Source organism: Ruditapes philippinarum, unplaced genomic scaffold (assembly GCF_026571515.1).
Source record: "Ruditapes philippinarum isolate M1 unplaced genomic scaffold, ASM2657151v2 ctg3064_1_1_1_1, whole genome shotgun sequence".
In the NCBI taxonomy this organism is placed as follows: domain Eukaryota; kingdom Metazoa; phylum Mollusca; class Bivalvia; order Venerida; family Veneridae; genus Ruditapes; species Ruditapes philippinarum.
Genome location: NW_026864571.1, coordinates 375,892 through 393,741, shown reverse-complemented (window position 1 = coordinate 393,741; position 17,850 = coordinate 375,892).

The following is a 17,850-nucleotide window of genomic DNA, read 5'->3' as shown; positions in this document are numbered from 1 at the left end:
CTCTCATTTATAATAATACCATGCATTGCATCTATCACAGCCGACCTAGTAATGTGTTTCATTAGTTGACAGTTTTCACATATGCAATCGCCATTAACTGGTCAAATTGTACGGTGAACAAAGGCTAGCTGTTAAAGGGGTTCAGTTGCGGTTTCCCATGAATATATTCTTATATTATAATAATTCTTGCTTTGTCAAACAAACATTTGCGTTCATTTCCCTGCTTCATATTTGGTGGCGCAACGATGACTTTTGCAAGGCTTTCGGGAACCATACCTATTTTCACAAGCTGGCTTGGAATATGTGTTTGCACAGTGTTGAAGCCACTTACTGAATCAGAATCCGTAGAAACAGAAATGGATGTAGCTGAATTTAGTGCAGTTTCCTTGACCCTGCGACAGGTCCGGCCACAGGTTTTATAACAGTCTTTTTGAAAGAAAATATGTTTCAGAGAAAGAAGGTTCAGTTGTTATTCTATTAATAGCCTGATAAAGTATTTTAGGGAACAAATGACGCGGTCGTGTACTTGTGGCATATCCAAGACCTGTTGCAAGCTGACTTACCTTTAATTTCTTTTTTATGAAAATAGACCACATCCATTGGCAGCAATTAATGCGATATAGGGCGGACGAAAAATAACTAATCTATTCTATTTTTCTTTGAAAGGACAATCATATTACCATATTTATTATATAACATATGCGACATATGATTATCCATAATAATAAAAATTAAAAAAACATGGGCGTTTACTGCCACGTGACTTAAAAAAATCTAAAGTACCTACTAGTATTAAATAGTCCGGTGTTGAAAAAGCTTGAGTCTGTGAATTTAAACTAACCTATCGCAATTTGTGACTTAAGATACATTTTTTGAAAGAAAAAAAAACACAACAAAACAAACAAACATTTGAGTTAATGATTGACCAAAAGCAGAAATGGCAAAGTTATCTTGACATGGCCAAACAGTACCATTTGAAATATGAATGCCGGTCGTACGTCTATCAAGATAGGCTTCCATTTAACCCAGTCTTATGGCAGGTGAAAATCCTTGTCATCTTCTTATTTAAGTTAATTACGAGACTCTTCTAGAAGTGTAAAGTATTAGTCCAGCTGACCTAGATGCCTACCTCTATGAACGTATGACTGTCAATTCTGGGTGCTATTTTTTATATGGACATTTGTTCAAGTTAAGGGTTTTACGTTCAGAATATCTCATACTCTCACAAGTTAAATGTCTTGTCATCCATTTATTCAATCGGTTACTCATTTCAGACATAAACAAATTATATGCAAACGTGTGTTTTCTTCTTCATTAGAAAGGATTCTGTCTCTGCCAAAGTATGTAGAAATCCCTTGTAACGCGCCGTGCATCTTTAAGGATATACTGTGATATTCTGTATCTTTATGACACTTTGTAAGCAGTAAGAGTTTCGGCTCTGGACTTCATGAACTGCTTTTGAAAAGGCAGAAGGATCATGTATTTTTGAAGCTCGGATATACTAATACAAGGAAATCGTAAAATCGATAGGAAAAAACCTTAATACTATACAGATACAGCATAAAATAGATATAAATATATTCATATCTAAGTTCATTGGGTGTAAAAGCCTGATTTTCAATTTCAATCAGTAAACAATGCAAAAAATAATTCTTTATAGTATCAGAAATAATCGGATATCATAAATTCATTATTTGTTTCATAAAAACAAACGAGACATATTTGGTACGGATCCTTATTTAAAGCAGTATGCTTGGATAATATATTTTTTAACTCAAAAAAATAAGCCAAATGAACCTACATTAGTATTGCTATAATTATCACGAACAAAATTTATACTTTTTACCTGGTAACGATCAGAAATGCCATTATTTTTATCCGCTTAGCAACTTTGGTTACGCCGCCTTTGTCTGCTGCAGGTATTTCACGTGACCGTACCGGATGTATAATAAACCGTAAAATTAAAGAAATTACGCCGTTCATAAATAAAGTTAGAGATTTGATTATTTTCCCTCCTTTAATTTTCGAAACGTATTTGCATTTAAATTATTTATTTCTTACTAGATAGTGACTGAAATTTCAAAAACATTTCGAAATTGGATTTTAATTACTGTATAGTTCTTTTCTATTGGTAATTCATAACTTTAATGTCCATCACCATCAGAAAATAAAATTCTTAAATAGATTTAAATAATTTCATAACGGCTGGGTTAGTAGATAAAAATATTAATTTTGATTTAATTTGAATGGAAAGGAATTAATAACTTATGTTTGAATTTAGAAAAAGTGTTTCTTTTTGGTAAAATTATTTTGATATTTATTATACGTTTTTGTTCCCCAGATACTTTCGAAGGGATGATCAAATTTATCAAACTTTTAGCTTTTTATGAATGAGAAAGGGGACTCCAGTTTCTTTGATTGAAACATTTTATTATGATATCAAGTTTTAATGGGATACATAAATAAACAAAATGATTTAAAATTTAATATTATTTCATTGCAAATATACACATGCACTACTTGCATTACCATTTCTAAACAGTAGGCTAAATCAAAATGAACTGTGTCTAACTTAAACAATGCAAAAGAAACTTTTTCTTTCTTACATAAACACATATGTGTATAACAATTAACATAATGAGAACATTTTTATTTAACAATTAAACGCACTTTGCATTTTTATTGCACTATTTAGTACTGTTCAAATTAAGTTGACTCGGTCCTTTCATTCAAAAATGACAGTTTGTAATGACACGTTGTATTCATATATACAATGCGTACTGCAGCAGAGTTTAAAAATCGTAAGATATCTTTTCTCTGTGTTCTCGAGAGATGTTTATTTTACATAAAAATGAGACTGTATAGCGATTAACAGTATTTTGAAATACCATTAAAACAATATAATCTTAAATATTTTGTTTCTCCTCCCGAAGGACAGCTTCAATAAGGAGTATCTGTAATTATTTTAATAATATTTTTCCACATTCAATATGTCTAGATGCAAAATCAAATATATATTTCAAATTTAATCAACATTGCAATATATTAACAAATTTCAACAAAAACTGTTCACTTGGCTATTCTTTAAAGCCTCGCTATGACATATTTTTTCACTGTAAAATTGTTTTGAACAGTTTCCAAGCACTTATATAGATTGTATAGATGAATTCAGTTTGATGAGATTATTTCAAATACTGCCGCGTAACACATATGATATGACTTTATAGCAAATGGTGCAAATCATCATATTCTTGCATATCAGACAGGATTATCTTTTATGATTGAATTGCGTTCGTAGATGACGTCATGTTTCCGTTGTTAATGAAGTTGCAAATTCATTCGCTAAAATAAGAAAAATGCTACATGAAGACATAAGTTTTCGTAATTTCTTTCCGAAGTATGATTTATATTTGACATGCAAGAAAATGAATCAAGAAAAGAAAAAGGCCTTGTAACTGCAGTTAACAGTTATCCTCGTGCTAGATATTTCGATCTGTACCTGTTACTGGTGTAAGATTCTTATAGTGTTATACCCGCCGTGTAAGATAAGTCACGTGCTTTAAATGACGTCTACCCGCGTGCTTTTTAAGAAAGAATTGCATTCTTAGGATGACGTCATATTGCCTTTATGAATGAAGCTGTAAATTTATACGCTTCGATAAGTGAAAAGCACTAAATGAAAATTTATGTTTTCCTAATTTTTGTTCGAAATATCATTATTATATTATATGCAAATAAGAGAATCAAACACCGCCTGTCGTAACAGACCGGAATATCTAGCTTTTGTGTAATTGTTTGTCAGGAACTCGCCTGGTAAACACCGTATATAGTTACCCTCGAACTAGATATTCCGATCTGTACCTGCAGCACCCTTGTAAGGACCGACGTACTGGTCAAATGGGTAGAGACTTAGTTGCCAAAGCAGGGTAAGAGATATTATGTTCTATTCAGGTATTTTCTTACCTGACAGTTACAGCGATATGACCTCATGGTCTTTGCTTCCGGTTGATTAACAATTTCCTGTGAAAACAAATGAAAATATGAATTTGTTGTAAGCCTTTCAAGAAGGAGAATAGTTGTTGCATGTATTTTTTTAGATGTAGGCTATTTTATCTTTATAAAGATTTCAATATAAATTGCCAGTAGGCATATCTGTCAGTGAATTATTTGTCTACAGAACTGTTGTAGAGCAGAGTCGATAAGTATATATTTTCTTAATGCATGTTTTGGGCATTTGAATTCTGATATTACATATAATAGCAATTTATCGTATTCATTATTTTTTATTATTTCAATAATCATTATTGTTTTATTATGATTGTTATAATATAAACAGGTTCCAACCATAAAGGCATATTTTCATATTTATTCATGTATACGGTTTATTTCTTTCTTGAATTTTATTACATTTCGGCATGAGAATATATCAGACAGTATACAGTGGGGCATGTTGGATAAAGAATACCAGTTTATATAGAAAAGGACGAGTAAGTTACTAATACGAAATCTGATTTCTTTGACATCAACTCGAACTTCTTTCTACTTCAACACAATCGATCCCACTCTCCCGGTGCCAATACTCTTCCTTAAGAAATCAAAGCACTGCAAGCACTGAGGTATACATTGCTTGACATCAAGACCATGTGATTTTAATCTACTGAACTCAATATAAGTCATCTTCTGGTTACAGTCAATTTCGAACACAAATCTAGGCTTATTTCTTCTCAAGTTATTAATAGGACAAGAAATAGGTGTTGTTCCTACAGACTAGCTAGTGCTGTGTTTTTCCAGGCAAGACTATAAGATTTGCGAAACTGAAGAGCAATACAGAAATCAGTTTGCAAAGACCGGTTTTTTATCTGCAGTATACAATGCTGAAATAGTAAAATAGAGTCTTCAGTGCTTTTATCTATTACTTAAAAAACAAGACCAACATGCGGGTTTGTAGTCTACAAATATGTGGTATTGAATCATTCAGCAAGACTTAAAAGTTAAGTGAACATTTTTGTTTACATGCAAAACGCATTCACTGGAAAAAATGCACTCCATAGTGCAATTATTGATTCAAAATAAAAGCATTTGTACTTGACAAAATTTAGGCATCAAAGCCCTAAGCTCTAGCCTTGTACATTCTTAAATTTTTACTACAAGTACATTACGAAAAATTAATGACTCCCCCCCCCCAACCCTCCCACAAGGCAAATTTTTATCCCAGGGCTAAAATTAAAACAATCTTGGTAGAGGTCGACTACACAATGTTTCATGCCAAATATCTTACCTCTAGTCTTTGTCAATTCAGAGGAGAATACTGTTTAAGTTTTTTTTTCTATACATGTATATACATTTAAGGAAATCCTAAGACACCATGGCGCCTGAGTAAACCTTGTACCTTCAGACAAGATTTCTTTTAAAGTTTTTTACTTTATACATACCATATAATGAAAACCTAAAAAGACTCCTTGGCAGAGCCATTTTGACCCCAGGGCTATAATTTGAACAATAGTGATAGAGGTTTACTACACAGGTAAAGGTTTAATGCCAAATATCAAACATCTAGCCTTTGTCAATCCAGAGGAGAATATTTTTTATGTTTTTTTTTTCTATACATGTATATACATTTAAGGAAAACCTATGACACCCTGGTGCTATTTCACTAGGGGCAACATTTGAACAACTTTGGTAAAGGACGTACAGATGATATTATTTACCAAGTATCTAAGCTCTAAGCCTTAAACCTTCAGATAAAAAGATTTTTAAAAAAGGTTTTGCTATATACATATAAGGAAAACCTTAATATATGACCCCAGGGGTGAGGCTAATTTTGACCCTTGGGCTGTAACGTGAATAATCTTGGTAGAGGTTAACTACCAAATGTTTCATGACAAATATCTAACCTCTAGTCTTTGTCAATTCAGAGGAGAAGATTTTAAGTTTTAACTACATACATATCAGGAAAATCTATAAACCCTTGTGCAGGGTTAATTTGACCCCCAGGGTATAATGTGAAAATCTTGTGAAAGTCTACCAGACAATGCCTTTTGCAAAATATCTATGCTCTAGGCCTCATTTAAGCCTTTGAACAACTTTGGAAGCCCTTTACCCATGGGACAACCCTGTTTGGTTGAAATTGGACAAGATGTTTTCAAAAGATGTTAACTATATAATGTATAAAACACACACATATTCACGCATGCATGCACACACACACAAAAGAGGGGAATCGCTATATGCCAACACAGCATCTACATGCATCAGACCAGCAGTCCAACACATTTTCAAAAAATAAAATGACAATTACATTGTTGATGTCTTGAAAGCCTTGTGAAATTTAATAAAAGCTTTATAATATCTAGAATAAACTTTCATTTTTTCATTCCAACTGTAAACAAACAATATGAGGTATGGTACATGTTATGGTCAACCAAGTGGATCTCATTGGAGCTAGATGGAGAGGAGTGTGGGAATCCAAAGATTAGTAAATCATGTTTGCTTACTGAGTGCATCAGAAAGTATTTAAGCACTAAGTTGAAATTTATATGGCATAATGCACTTTATGTGTGTTAATATGCTATATATCAAAATTAAATACTCAGTATCTTTTTTTTATGCTAACTATTACCTTAAAGAATTAATAAATTTCTTTTATATAATCTATGAATTCAGTTTATAGTATCTTTTTTGGTTTGACTTTTATCACAGTCTGTGCTTTTTGTGATACCATACTATTGTTTCCGGCACCTTTACTCCAAGTAAGCAAATGAAGTAATTAAAGACCAGGACCTTGAGTGTAGTAACTTTCTTTGTGAGTGGGGGATCTGAACATCACTGTCTGTCCTGTCCACCATGTCTCGATATCGGATTTGTCTTGTTACAGACCACCCTGTCTCGTGGTCTGCAAGGTCCTGCATGTATGGCCAGCTGGGACTGTTTAATGTCACCGAGGAGAACTCCATATAGTTTTTTGACAATCAATAAATATTTTACAATCCAATAGGAAAAAAATGATTCATGTAGTATCTTTTTTAGCTAAATCCTTTCAAGCTATCATCATCGTGTACAATAAAACTTACTGGTAAGGAGTTAATTAAGGGCTTCTCCCCCTAATACAAAAAAGGTTAAATTAAGAAGTAGTACTGTTACAATGCTTTATCAAAAATAAAGTCACATATATAGACAATAACTAAATATTTAACAATATTGATTTAATACAAATAAATCATTATAATATATGCAGTCCAGCCAATAATGAGCTGAAAATATTTATCAATTTCAAAGAGTGAGAAAATGAAATGCAGCCTGACTAAAACTCAAACCAGAGACACTCAGAATACCACACCTCAGCACTACCAAAAAACCCAGAACCCTTGGAATACCATACAGCAGCTCTACAACTTAAATATTTTCAGTCTCATAGTTCTATGCATTGACATAATCCACAGCATATTGAATTTTTTCCTTTTTCATTGGCACACTTAAGTAACAAAGTGAATTGACTTATGATTCAGTTATGTACCATCATAAACATATATTGGACCCTAAAAGTAACAGGGTGAAAATATCACAGGGTGAGAAAAATGTGCAGTTTGACCGGAATCAAACCTGAATCAGAATATTATACATGTATGTGGGCTGTACTGACTCACTCAGCTGAGCTATTTAGCTGGCAATGTCAATAATCTATTACACATGGGCATAGAAGTCAAAGAAACATTCATTGATAATGACCCATTATTTAAAGTAAATCATATCAGAAACATCCCTTGAAAATGATATCATTTCATTTTTGACCCACAGTTATTACCACTACCTCCTAATGGGCCTAATGAAACTGAGCCTGCAGAATTTTATAATTTTGCTGTCTGTCAGACATGGCAGTTTCTTATGGGTTTCATCTTTATCTCCATTTGAAGGGATGTAACTCATGTTTACTAAATAGTTTGTTCTTATCTGTCTATCTTAGCCTTTACAGACTATTCTAGCTGTATATAATCATAAAAAATCTTTTATATTAACAAACAGAACATAATAAGACGAAAAATTTACCAGTTGGAGAAATTCATCAAATGAATGGAGGTCCAGGAATGATGAATATGGATAGAAATATTTTTTTGACTGGCTTTATGTACCTTCTAGTTATTGTGGCAAGGAATTTTATAATTATTCAGTTAAACCTGGTTTTTCAGTTAAGATTTCATCATAAAAAGATCTTCAGGACTCTAAATAAATTCATATTTGTGGTATCAGGGGAAATTAATTTACCATTTGTGCTAAATCTGATCATAAACATCAATCTAAATATTTAGAATGTACCTGTGTTGAGTGTCATATTTCACTCTTCACTTTGGTTATCCCAGGTCAACCCTTTTTTTACTAATGGCTTTAATATTACCTGCCCATGCAATCATAAGCTCATATATGGCTAATAATTTTACCTTATATATATCAATAGTCTAAGGAGTTATGGAAAAAATGTTAAGGGTGGCTCAGCCTGACTGAGTGATTTGATTGTAAATAACATATTTCAAAATATATTTCTGGACTCAACATGCTTTCAAAACTCTGTAAGAAAACTGTCAAATGATGAATATTCATCTGGATTTGTTACCCAATATCTGTGTGATTCTAGCACTTCATTTTTTCTAGGATTGCAATAGCTTTCTATTTTGTCAAATAATTTTTTCACTTTCAGTTTATGTTCTGCATTTGCCCATGTAAATTGATAACTTTAGGTCCAGCACAGTGTAATAGGATATTTACTTGTATCTTTTCATCTTTCTTAGCATTTCCACTGGCAGTCAACACTGGTAAAGTAAATTTCCATTGGCGCTTCCATTTGATAAAGTTATGTGATATGTTACCATTTTCAACATCTAAATGTCCAGGGGGTCTAAACGTATCTGCCATGATTGTCAGTTCGAATAATACCGATTACGAAGGCTAAATTCGAATAATATTGAGTACAAATCCTTAGTTCGAATAATATTGAGTACGAATCTTCCCCTTCCCGAAAATGGCTTTTGGCCGATATATTTCACTAAAGTGGCAGAAATACTTCACACTGCAGGTGTGAAACAAATAATTGCATACTCCTCCGATGCCACCACGTTGATAGGGTTCTATTATATGCAATTATATGACAATACGTTTTCAGAACGTAAACTTTCATCCATTCATACAGACGCTTACAATGTTACATAACACTAAATAAGACATATATATATGTATATGCTCGTTTTCTAAAACAGTTTGAAGTAGAAAAAGTATGCAAGTCTATATTTAAAAGTAAATAAGGTTTACTTGTTTGATTTAATATTAATTTTGGATGTTGGACATATTTTTATACAGAGTCTGTCGTAATTCATTCATTCTTGCACGCGCATGCGTGGATACGAAGTTTGAAGCGTAGGTTTACACAATGCTTTTATGAATGAAATAGAAATTTTCATATTTTTTGCTTTCATGTTTAGAAAATGTTTATTTAAACTGAAAGTGCATAGTTTTGAACTTGCAAAGCTTATTGACCACTATGCAAACAGTATATTAATAAAAAGTGATCTTAATGTGACAATCCTGCAAAATGAGGATCTACTTTTATCGAGGTTTCATCTGAAGGTGGATGTTGTTCAGCAAAACAGGTTAGGTATACTAAATCTGAAATACAGCTATAACTCTGTATACATTGCAAGCAATGTATACAAAAACCAGAAAGTAGGAGAGTATTAGTAGAAGCTAGATTGGTGTTTTTGTTGTTTTTTATCTTGAATTCATAGGTATGTATTTTATAATTTTAGGACACTATGCTTACACTGAATTTCTTCCTACTTGTTAGCACCTTTGGCAAACTTAATTGTGCAGGAAACGGTTCATCAATCAAAGAGCATTTTTCAAATGTTCTATCATACTTATGCCCAGGAGTAGATGTATGTGGTAAAATACATGATAATTATAGCACAGCCGGGACTTGTTGTACAGGTATGTGGAATACTTATATTTACTTGTTTAATATCATATTATTTATAAAAACATATGCATTGCATATACAGCGTTGGGATGTACAGTGGATAAGCCAACACAAAATTTATACTTATTTTAATATTTAATTTTCGAAAAGATAACTGTCCATAATTATTTTATTTCAGTTGATGATATGCAATAATATGCTTAACCAATCGATGCAAAATATTAAATAATTCAAGTATTTATAAATATCATTTTAATTGCGTCATTGTTATTCACTATCGCTTTATTCTGTTCATTCTTGAGCAAAGGAATCTCGCCAATAGGTTTCATGCACGCACGAGTTATTTTTATTTATATAACTTTACTTAATTTATCATTTAACACTATTTTTTTCTTTCCTGCCTCCAACATCCTTGTGTAATCTATATTTCAAAAAACTTGTCATCAGTGTTCGGCCAGAAATGGCCAGAAATAGATAAAGATGTTTATTTTCTAATGAAGGCCTTAATGTAATTTAATCTAATTTATAATATAATTATGATTTCTTTATTAACAAAAAAAATACAAAAGCACACACAAATATATACAAATATATTATAACTGCTATGTAACAAAACATTAGATGAATTAAAAGCAATGTTATTTTATTACCTTTTCAATATTTTGTCTGATCTTGTGAAGAAAAAAATTCAGATATTTGCTACTCGCTTGAAATTATTTTTCTGAGTAACTTACTGGCTTTCTTACGTACATAAATTGATATATAGGACTCGAAATAGCTTACCCACAAGTATTAAATAAGTAATGTAAAAATGGGTTTCAGAGTCCAGGAGTCTAGAAGTAATCTTAATAGCATAAGGGATCGAGAAGTCAAGGGGTCTAAGTGCTTTCATTGCTGGTGAACTACCCGCCGAGATATAACGGAAAAATATACAAAAGCCGGCGTATAAACAGATACGCAAACAATCATAGAAACGAACAGCGGTCTACACATTCGGTGTAGAGTACATGCGTAACACATCAGTCGTAATATTGGAAGATCTTCAAAAAGAGAACTTCAAACAGCAAAAAATAGTTTTAGAAATTCGCTATGTTTCATCTTCACTGAGATACTGAAAACTTAGCTAGAGCTATGTATTTCTATTTCTTGCCTTATATATTGAAGCAAAAAGACAAGTGTAGACAGTATTAATAATTTAATAAAACACAAAAATTTCTTCCCGTGAAATACACGTGCTTATACTGCTAAAAGTCTGGTTTTATATTAAAAAATATTATTGCGAACTAGCACGTCTGAGGGTGTCCTCACATAGATTACATATTGAAACTGGTAGATGGACGAAACCAAATAGTACACCTATAAATGAAAGAATCTGTTATGCATGTGGTATTTTAGAAGATGAATTTCATTTTATATTAGAATGTAATGTATATGCTGAATTGAGACAACGTTTTATCCCGTCCTATTATTGGAGACGCCCGAATATGCAAAAATTATTTGAATTGTTAAATACAGATAAAGAAAAATTAACTCGAAAACTTGCAAATTTTGTATCTAGAGCTTTTCAGATTAGGAGAGAAATTATATATAGTTCGTAAGCAGAGTTAAAAAGTTATATAGATTTATAGTTATTTATAGTTAGTATACAGATATTGTGTATGTTTCTTGATATGTGTATGTTTCTTGATATGTGTATGTTTCTTGATTTGTGTATGTTTTCTTGATATGTAAAACAGGTAAAATTGATAAAGTATTAATGTATTAAAGATACACTAAAGTGATATAAATTACATAAGTTGACTTTGTGTTTTTAATATTGACAAGGTCAACTTTATCATACCAGTTAGGTACTGTATCTTACTAATACACAATCATTCTTTTTGCTTTATATCTTGATTGTACCTGGATTGATATCAAATGTGTAAACAAACTTTTATTTCGTGTGAATGTAAAAGTAATATGTTGATCTTGTGTTTCGTTTCGACAAGATCAAGATATTATTATTGACAAGAATCCCTCACTTATTTTTGATGAAATATCTTTTGAGAGTTAAGTATATAGTATAGGTGCAGTTGCGTGTATTCATAGTAGTTATTTTTTCATGTAATGGGGTGAGTTTGTTATACTATATATTGCATGTTATTATCAAATGCTTATATAATTTAGACTAAATGTGCTTATAGAATATAGTTTCGATTTTCATTTTGTGCAATGTGAAATTTCACATGGGTATATGTTACATTTTCCTCGAAATTAACATTTTATGCGGTACAGTATGATATAATTTTCGATTGAAAGAACCGTAGATATCTTGTTATAAAATATCTGAAAAAATTCTCATAGTAAAATTAAAGTTATACCCAAGTGGAATTTGGTAAGAATATCTGATGTCATACTAATTAAGAAGACATTTAATTATTTGTAAACCTTCTCCGCTGTTTAAATTGTTTTGTACATTTATGCTATATACTGTCTTGCCATATTAAAATGCATTGTATATCCTCATGGGCTATATAGCCTTATGGAATATTGAAAATAAACTTATCAAACTTAACTTATAAAGTTCCGCAAAGAATAACAGAAATAAGGACGGATGGTGTGGCCTTTTCTTCTGCTAGAATATTTTTTTATTACTTCAAAAAGCGATCATTTATATTATTTAAATACAATAAATTATATCATCAACATTTAATATTAATTTTTGAACATATTATTAAGCTCAAGACTTCATGTATTTATAAGAAATTTGTCTGAAAATTGAGGGTTTCCAATGGAGAAAACAGATTTAAATATTCAAGGTTATATGGAGGAAATTTCATTTAAAATGGTATTTAAGCATAAAATTAAAAAAAGAGTCTTTTTGTTGCTGTGTAAGTTGATATTTCATTTCCTCTCGTGAACTTTAATGCTCCCTCGATGAAATAAAATTTCATCTTACATAAATACACACATATATCCTATATATCTTTCACACGTTGTACTTAACAATCAAGCAATTCAGACAGCCATCTATTCTAGAATATAAATATAATTGATTGTTTAAAAATAATGATAAAAAAATAAAAATAAAAACGAACGAACTCACATTGTTCCGTAAATACATAAATAAAATGTAATTAAAATCGTCTGTTTTATATTTTAACCAAATTAAATTTTTTTGAAACTTTGTTTCTCTAGCTTTAGTCTCGGTGATCTTTAATTAATTATTTGTTTTCATTACTCTTCATGTCAAGATTAGAATAAAGAAAAGCATTAAAGATTTTATTAACAATTCGATATGATTATATTAAATAAAATAGTTTAGAAAATCTTATCATTCTGATTTCATTGGTCTTACAAGAATTTTGATTAAAATATTCATTTTGACAAGTTTCGCTCCATACAAATCGAATGAGATTCTAACAGAAAAAAAACAAAAAAAGTTGAAATGTGACTTTTGGCATTTGTAATGCGTTAAACCAAATTTGAAATAAATACAAAATTAGAAAGTTAATGCTTGGACAAATTGCATGTTTATATCTGTTTCTTGTTGCGTATTTGGAATTAATTATCACAGTTTATTATTGAGTTTAATTATTTCGACCAGACGGCATTTATTGAAAACATGTGTCCGGCCGATGTTGAATCGCTATATTATTGAAAAGTGAAAGTAGCGTTTATAGAAGTTAATTATTTCTTATATTTCCCTAGAAACCGTCATGTGAAATTATTTTGAAGAGTTTCGACAGTGAAATTTTACATAATCCTTGTGGAGTAAGGATTATCCGATGTTTATTATGTATCGTCACCATTTTTGTCGTATTGAAATCCCTTTCGGTATTTTGCTGCGTGTTTAGTGTTAACGACAATGTGCCGTATGAATACATCTGCGTTCAAAATTGCACTATTTTCGTGGTTAAATGTTTTATTCTGCTTCATGTACCATCCATGCGTGCTCAATGAAACAGAACCTGAAAAATTATCAATTTTGTTGTTTTGGGCGTTCTCTAGTAATTCTGTTTTCACTTTTTACTGTTACTCACAAACCCATGTGTTATTTATTTTATTACCGCGAACAAAATACTGTGATGATCTGAAATTGTCAACTAAATCTAACTGTTAACAAAAATAAACCAAGAGTAACAACTTACTTTTTATGTTTAAAGTGTATTGAGAAGTTTTCTTTTTCTTTTATTCTATAAGCAAGAGATAATATCTACTAGTCATAAACATACAATAAGCTGTGTTTTATTTAGAAAAAAACACCAACCCATTTATACGGTTATGATCTGTGAAATCTGATACTTCTGTTTCCAGAATATTCTTTGCATGGTTTTTGACAACAGAATGACATGCTATTCTATGTCTGTCCACCATATCTGTAACTTTTCCCTGATTAAAATTGTTAAATAATGCTTTGTTGCATTCTTAAATCGTCTGCATACCTCCTGTTCAAGTTTGACACATAATTATTTACATTGCAATTATTTCCGTTGAAAACGGATGTTTACTTTTTCACTATTCATCAAAAAGAACACCAGGGTGCTAACAACTAAATTTTATAGGTGTCATAGTTACTCCAGAGAAGATGTTGATGTCCTATCGGGGTTAAACGTCGAAAATAAGAATGAATCGAAAAAAATGGCGGCCATTTTATTTCATTTTATTTAGAAAATAGACCACGTGATCAGATTTTATACTGAGAAGAGAATAATTCCAGAAATAGTCACGCTAGAGCTATGAACCTTGTCGTAATGATAAGAAATATATATTTGAATTTGAAGTAGATACCTTAAAAAGTAAAGAAGTTATAATATTTCTTATATAAAACCCAAAGTTCAAAGAGAGATAAATCTGTAAATATTGATTCAGGAGTTATGAACATTGTCACATAAAATGTCATTGATGATAAGAAATAAGTATTTGAAGTTTGAGGTAGATACCTTTAAAACGAAAAAAAGTTATAGTAAAAACAAACATTTTTCTAGTAAAAAAAATCTAAGTTGATGGGGAGATAATTCTTGCAATATTGGTGCAAGAGCTATGAACCTTGTCACATAAGATGTGGATGATGATAAGGTACATATATTTGAAGTATGGAATTGATTTCTTAAGAAATAAAAAAGTAACAGTAAAAAATAGTGTTTTTTTTCAGAAAAATTCTAAGATTAAGGGGAGATCAACCTTAAAATATTGGTGCTACAGTTATGAGTATTTTCATCTAAAATGTAATTTATGAAAAGGAATAAGTATTTGAAGTTTGAGGTAGATACCTTTAAAACTAAAAAGGTTATAGTAAAAATAACATTTTTCTAGTAAAAAAATCTAAGTTTACGGGGAGATAATTCTTGCAATATTGGTGCTAGAGCTATGAACCTTGTCAAATAAAATGTGAATGATGATAAGGTACATATTTTTGAAGTATGAAGTTGATCCTTTTAGAAATAAAGAAGAAACAGTAATAAATAGTATTTTTTCAGGAAAATTCTAAGTTCGAGGGGAAATAAAATATGATAAACAAGATCAACAAGGAAAGGCGGCGTTCAATAAACCTAAAAATATTGGTGCTAGAGTTATGAACCTCATCACATAAGATGTGGATGACGATAAGGTACATATATTTAAAGTATGAAAGTGATCCCTTAAGAAATAAAGAAGTAACAGTAAAAAAGGTATTTTTAAGGAAAATTCTAAGTTTTTTTGTTTTTGTTTTTTTGAGGCCCCAACTGGGTAACCAGAAAAATTCTAAGTTCAAGGGGAGATAAAAATAAAAATATTGGTGCTAGAGTAATGAACCTTGTCACATAAGATGTGGTTGATGATAAGGTAATATCAGAAAAATGGACGCGGACGCGGGTGCCGACGCCGGTGCGAGTAGGACAGCTCTCCATATACTTCGTATAGTCGAGCTAAAATACTGTTACCTATGTCACAGTACAAAATTCTTAGTCACGTTGTACACTTGCATTAACAGTAAGAATAACTCCAAGAGGCCTATGGGAAATTAACATTACGAAAAAAGTGAGGGGTTATAATATAGTATGTATCTATCGCTTATTGCATGTTACGGTTTTATAGTCCCTTTTAGCCCAGAATCTTTTACAACAATACATGCAATAGGAGAAATACATTCCTGCGATGAAATTTGTTTTAACTATTGCTTTTGTTTCCTTTTTCCAATGCTTAGCTATTGGTTACAAGTTAAGATAATTTTATTAGTACAGTATATAATGTAAAAATAAAAAACTAAAATATAGATAGAGATGTCCAACCAATCACCAATACGAAAGTCTGGAAGTCGACGATCAATGTTCTGCCTCGGAATTAATCAATGTATTACATGGCATTAATTTATCTAAGGAAATATATACACATAAAGTTTGCTATATTTGCAATTACTCTTCCAAGTATAAACAAGAGTATCCGTGTCAAAAAGGGGTGTCAACAAACCAATGTTTGGCTGTATTTTGGATGTGGCCAATTAGGACAAGGAAGTGCAATTATTACGATGTTTTCTCGAATATATGATATTCATTTATATTATTTATTAGTCAGATAACTAACGGTCTTTGAATTAAACTGGGACATAAACGCTTTCAATATATTCCGACATTATGTGTGTGCTTTATATGATTAAGTTTTGTACTATTTGTTAATATGTTATTCAGTTCGAGGCAATCTTTTCGATTGTACATGTTGTAGACGTCGAAATTCCATGTGTAGATGAAATAGAACTGAACACGCCTGAAGGCATGTCCGTCGCAAAAATGTGAGTTTATCGTAAAAGACAAAAAATCAATGGTGAAAAAATAATTTAAAGATATATTTCGTTTTTGTAACTCTGAAATTCGTTTTCGCAGTAAACAGTTCATACTTCAATTCATTTGTTAAAAGTAATAAATTGCTTTTAAAAAATATTTTGGACTTTGAAAAATAATAATTTTATTAGCATTGACACTCTTTTAAGGAAATTAAAATGAACGCGAAATTGGATTGCCGTATGACATATTCTCAAATCGAGTATTCCTAAATTGTACATAACTGCTTTAAAAGACTATCATTATGAAACAGTGTCGAATTACACTCACTTAGACGATATTGTTTTAACGAGGAAGACGCAAACAAAAATATTGCCTGAAAATATTAAAATAAAACAAATATCTCATAATATCGAATCAATAGACTGGTAAATAGAAAACTGAAAGTAAATGGGAAAGCTTACTTAACATGGAGTTTCCATGGAGTAAAATATGGTGCCACGTTTATAATTCTTTTTCTTCATGCAAAGCTGTCAGTTTCAGTGGAAATTTTTACACAATGTAATTTATACAGAACACAAACTGTCTCTAATGAATTTATCTGATGGTAAATGTTGTATATATAAATCTCACAGAGAAACTTTGTTTCATCTCTTCTGGGATTGTGATTTTGCAAAGAATATTTGGACATATGTAATTTAAAAACTTAAGTCCGCTAAAATCTTGGAAAATGATTTTTCAAATTTCCAATCTACTGCACATTTTGGTCTTTTGAACAAGCAGTTAATAATAAATTGATCAATACTGTTATTGAATTGAATTTGAATACAAGTGTAGAAATAAAGACGATACTGTGACAAAACTTTTAAACATATTTGTAATTTGTATGAATATTATCTTTAATGTATGGGACGTAACTCAATTGAAATTATAGACTTAATTCATAATTATTTATCTAATTAATTCGCTTTTTCGACCTTGTCAATTTTCGTTTTTCGGAACAGAGAATGATACCTTTGTGAATTTTTATATTTATCACATTATCTGTACTGTTTCTTATTTTGTCAGAAATGAAATATATACATGTATTATTGTAAGGCTGGTAGGAGGATGCTGGTCATACCCTATCATGCCAATGACGGGAAAATAAAT